The sequence below is a fragment of the Cryptomeria japonica genome, unplaced genomic scaffold (assembly GCF_030272615.1).
Source record: "Cryptomeria japonica unplaced genomic scaffold, Sugi_1.0 HiC_scaffold_161, whole genome shotgun sequence".
Classification (NCBI taxonomy): domain Eukaryota; kingdom Viridiplantae; phylum Streptophyta; class Pinopsida; order Cupressales; family Cupressaceae; genus Cryptomeria; species Cryptomeria japonica.
In genome coordinates, this window is record NW_026728983.1 from 56,513 (window position 1) to 61,553 (window position 5,041).

General features: G+C 63.6%; 1 non-coding gene across 1 annotated transcript; it reads right to left on the bottom strand.

The window, feature by feature from the left end:
• Positions 1-3,786: 3,786 nt before the first annotated feature.
• On the bottom strand, positions 3,787-3,905 carry LOC131867009 (5S ribosomal RNA). Its single transcript, XR_009365607.1, has one exon. It is a non-coding gene; the product is annotated as a 5S ribosomal RNA (ribosomal RNA).
• Positions 3,906-5,041: the final 1,136 nt, after the last annotated feature.

Below are 5,041 nucleotides of genomic sequence, written 5' to 3' on the forward strand. Positions count from 1 at the left end.
ACCTGGGAGCGCTCCGATGTGTGCTCCAAGGTGCGGCGTGCACGAAGTCGGACCCCGGTTTGCCCCGGGTGCGCACCTCGCGTGCACCTTGGTGCGCACACCTTGGCTGGGTTGCGCGCCCTGGTGGGCACCATGGTGCGCACCAAGGAGCGCTCCGAAGTGTGCTCCAAGGTGCGGCGTGCACGAAGTCGGAGCCCGGTTTGCCCCGGGTGCGCACCTCGCGTGCACCTTCGCCGCGGTGGGCACCATGGCGTGCACGAAGTCGGAGCCCGGTTTGCCCCGGGTGCGCACCTCGCGTGCACCTTCGCCGGGGTGGGCACCTTAGTGTGCAGACCTTGGCTGGGTTGCGCGCCCTGGTGGGCACCATGGTGCGCACCAAGGAGCGCTCCGAAGTGTGCTCCAAGGTGCGGCCTGCACGAAGTCGGAGCCCGGTTTGCCCCGGGTGTGCACCTCGGGTGGGCACCTTGGTGCGCATGCCTTGCCTGGGCTGCGCACCAGGGCGGGCTCAAGATGGCACCCGCGTTCCTTTTTTTTCACTATCTTTCAAAACGGAAATTTTAAAATCTCATTTTTTTTTGCCTTTTTCTGGAAATTAGTGAAGGCAGCGCATCAAAGGTGCGCACCTCGCTGCCCACCACGGTGCGCAACGCCGGTGGGCACCCGGGAGTGCTTCGAAGTGTGCTCCAAGGTGCTGCGTGCACGTTGTCGGAGCCCGGTTTGCCCCGGGTGCGCACCTCGCGTGCACCTTCGTCGGGGTGGGCACCTTGGCTGGGTTTGCCCCGGCTGCGCTCCGAAGCGGGGTTATTGGAGCGCCGCCTCTTTTTTTGTCGGAGCGTTTGGTGGGGTTTCTCGCATTGGCTCTTCCGAGGCCCGGTTGCCACCCTGGCGCGCACGAAGTCGGAAGTAGGGTTAATTGCCCGGGTGCGCACCTTTGCCAGGGTGGGCACCTTACCTGGGCTGCGCACCAGGGCGGGCTCAAGATGGCACGCGCGTTCCGTTTTTTTCACTATCTTTCAAAACGGAAATTTTAAAATCTCCTTTTTTTTTTGCCTTTTCTGGAAATTAGTGAAGGCAGCGCATCAAAGGTGCGCACCTCGCTGCCCACCTTGGTGTGCTCTGAGGTGCGCACCCGGGAGCGCTACGAAGTGTGCTCCAAGGTGCGGCGTGCACGTTGTCGGAGCCCGGTTTGCCCCGGGTGCGCACCTCGCCTGCACCTTGGCCGGGGTGGGCACCTTGGCTGGGTTTGCCCAGGGTGCGCTCCGAAGCGGGGTTACTGGAGCGCCCCCTCTTTTTTTGTCAGAGCGTTTGGTGGGGTTTCTCGCATTGGCTCTTCCCAGGCCCGGTTGTTGGGTGCGCTCCCACCCTGGCGCGCGCGAAGTTGGAAGTTGGGTTAATTGCCCGGGCGCGCACCTTCGCCAGGGTGGGCACCTTGGTGCGCACACCTTGGCTGGGCTGCGCACCAGGGCGGGCTCAAGATGGCACCAGCATTCCCTTTTTCTCACTATCTTTCAAAACGGAAATTTTAAAATCTCGTTTTTTTTTTGCCTTTTATGGAAATTAGTGAAGGCATCGCATCAAAGGTGCGCACCTCGCTGCCCACCTTGGTGTGCTCCGAGGTGCCCACCACGGTGCGCAACGCCGGTGCGAACCCGGGAGCGCCCCGATGTGTGCTCCAAGGTGCGGCGTGCACGAAGTCGGACCCCGGTTTGCCCCGGGTGCGCACCTCGCGTGCACCTTGGTGCGCACACCTTGGCTGGGTTGCGCGGCCTGGTGGGCACCATGGTGCGCACCAAGGAGCGCTCCGAAGTGTGCTCCAAGGTGCGGCGTGCACGAAGTCGGAGCCCGGTTTGCCCCGGGTACGCACCTCGCGTGCACCTTCGCCGGGGTGGGCACCTCGGCTGGGTTGCGCGCCCTGGTGCGCACCAAGGAGCGCTCCGAAGTGTGCTCCAAGGTGCGGCGTGCACGAAGTCGGAGCCCGGTTTGCCCCGGGTGCGCACCTTCGCCGCGGTGCGCACCATGGCGTGCACGAAGTCGGAGCCCGGTTTGCCCCGGGTGCGCACCTCGCGTGCACCTTCGGCGGGGTTGCGCGCCCTGGTGGGCACCATGGTGCGCACCAAGGAGCGCTCCGAAGTGTGCTCCAAGGTGCGGCGTGCACGAAGTCGGAGCCCGGTTTGCCCCGGGTGCGCACCTCGCGTGCACCTTCGGCGGGGTTGCGCGCCCTGGTGGGCACCATGGTGCGCACCAAGGAGCGCTCCGAAGTGTGCTCCAAGGTGCGGCGTGCACGAAGTCGGAGCCCGGTTTGCCCCGGGTGCGCACCTCGCGTGCACCTTCGCCGCGGTGGGCACCATGGCGTGCACGAAGTCGGAGCCCGGTTTGCCCCGGGTGCGCACCTCGCGTGCACCTTCGCCGGGGTGGGCACCTCGGCTGGGTTGCGCGCCCTGGTGCGCACCAAGGAGCGCTCCGAAGTGTGCTCCAAGGTGCGGCGTGCACGAAGTCGGAGCCCGGTTTGCCCCGGGTGCGCACCTCGCGTGCACCTTCGCCAGGGTGGGCACCTCGGTGCGCACACCTTCTCAATGTTTTCTTGCCTTTTCTGGAAATTGGTGAAGGCAGCGCATCAAAGGTGCGCACCTCGGTGTGCTCCGAGGTGCGAACCCGAGAGCGCTCCGAGGTGCCCACGAAGTCGAAAGTCGGGTTAATTGCATTGTTTTCCCCGGGTGCGCTCCGAGGTGCGCAACATCGGCGCGCACCAAGGAGGGCTCCGAAGTGTGCTCCAAGGTGCGCACGATGGCGTGCACCTCTGGTGCGCACGATTCGGAGCTCGGTTTGACCGGGGTGCGCACACCTTGGCTGGGTTGCGCACCTTTTGTGCGCTCCAAGGTGCGCACGAAGTCGGAGCTCGGTTTGCCCCGGGTGCGCACCTTCGCCAGGGTGCGCACCTTGATGCGCACGCCTTGGCTGGGCTGCGCACCTTGGTGGGCGCCATGGTGCGCACCTTTCGTGCGCTCCAAGGTGCGCACGAAGTCGGAGCTCGGTTTGCCCCGGGTGCGCACCTTGGTGGGCGCCATGGTGCACTCCGAGGTGCCCAAGATTGGTGCGCACCAAGGAGCGCTCCGAAGTGCGCTCCAAGGTGCGCGCGAAGTCGAAAGTTGGGTTAATTGTCCGGTTTGCCTCGGGTGCGCACCTTGCGTGCACCTTCGCCAGGGTGGGCGCCTTGGTGCGCACACCTTGGCTGGGCTGCGCACACCTTGGCACCCGCGTTTCCTTCATTTTAAATTTTTTTTTTTTACAATCTCTCAAGTGGGAAATTCTATAATCTCAACTTTTTTTGCCTTTTCAGGAAACTTTTGAATGGAGCGCATCATTGGTGCGCTCCGAAGTGTGCTCCAAAGCTCTCTCCAGCTGCGTGCACCTGCCCCGGCCGCGCACCCGGCCCCGCCCAGCTTCGCTCACCTGTCCCGGGCGTCTGGTGCGGAACCTTAGAGTAAGAAACATCACCGTGCACCTTGGCCAACGTGCGCGACTCGACCGAGCGCGCACTGGCCGAGGTGCACACCGATTTCACCTGGGTGCGCGCGCAGCACCTCGGGCGCACCGGGGTGCGCGCACAACGCCCGGGTTGCACCGTGGCCTGTGTGCTCGGGGCGCCTCGGGTGCGCGCTCGGTGTCGCCCCCGCGCTGCGCGGTAGTGCGGGCAGCGCACCCCGGCCCGGCCCGGCCCCGACGAGAACGCAAACGGGCAAAAGGTTTATTCAAATAGCATTGCGACGCCCGGCGAAAAACTAAAAAAGGGTGCAACACCGGGACTTCCCGGGAGGTCACCCATCCCAGTACTACTCCGGCCCAAGCGCGCTTAACTGCGGAGTTCTGATGGGATCCGGTGCACTAACGCTGGTATGATCGCACCCGTTATGAGCTTGTCGCAGTGTGTACTTAGCAAACCGCGACCCACGTGCGAATCCACCCCGGCCACCCACCCCCGTCGAGGTGCACACCCTCCCTCGCGAAGTGCGCCCCGTTCGCCAAGTGTGAGCCCTGCCCGGGTGCGCGCACCTTGCTAGGGCGTCGGGTGTGCACCCGGCCCGGCCTACGTGCGTGCACCTGGAGGGGGCGTCGTGTGCGTGCAGTGTCCCGTCTGCAACGCGGTGCCCACACACCACCTCGGGCGCAACGACCTGCGCTCACATGTGGGCCGAGTGCACCTTGGTGCATGTTCGGGGCGCCTCGGGTGCACGCTCGATCTTGCCCCGGTGCACCAAGGCGCTCGGTTTGCCCCGGGTGCGCACTTGGTGCAAGGTGGGCACCCAAAATAGGGATCAAGCACCAAAACACAAGTTTCGGGATGCAAAATGGGACCCAAGGACCACAAATGCGTTCCAAGACCCATGATGGGTCCACGAGAACAAAAATGTGTTCCGAGACTTAATAAACAAATATTGGGTTTTAGGAGAAGAAACATGCTCTGATGCCCAAAACGAGAATCGACCCCGAAAAGGCCACAGGCCAAAAGTGGGATGCGAGACAAAAAAAAATGGGACCCGAGGACCAAAATTGGGTTCCCAGGTCGAAGACAGGGCAACCGGACAAGAAACGACCTCTAAGGCTCGAAATGAGTCCCGACGACTAAAACTTGACAAGAAGCACCCATCAGGCACCCAACTCGACACCCATGGGATGCCGACCCACCCGGGCTTCCACCTAGCACACCTTGGCACCCACCCACCCTCGCACCCAACCTCGCACCCAACTTAGCACCTTTGAACCCACATTGGCACTCACCCTGACCCTGGCACCTTGGAACCCACATTGGCACTCACCTTGACCCTGGCACCCACCTTTGCACTCACCTTGGGACCCACCCTGGCTCCCACCTCGGCACCCACCCAGACACCCACCTTGGTTCCTTGGCACCCACCTTGGATCCTTGGCACCCACCCCGACACCCACCTTGGCACGCAACTTGGCTACTTGCCACCCACCTTGGCTCCTTGACGCCCACCCCGACAACCACCCCGTGACCTACCCTGGCTAGGGTTGGTGCACA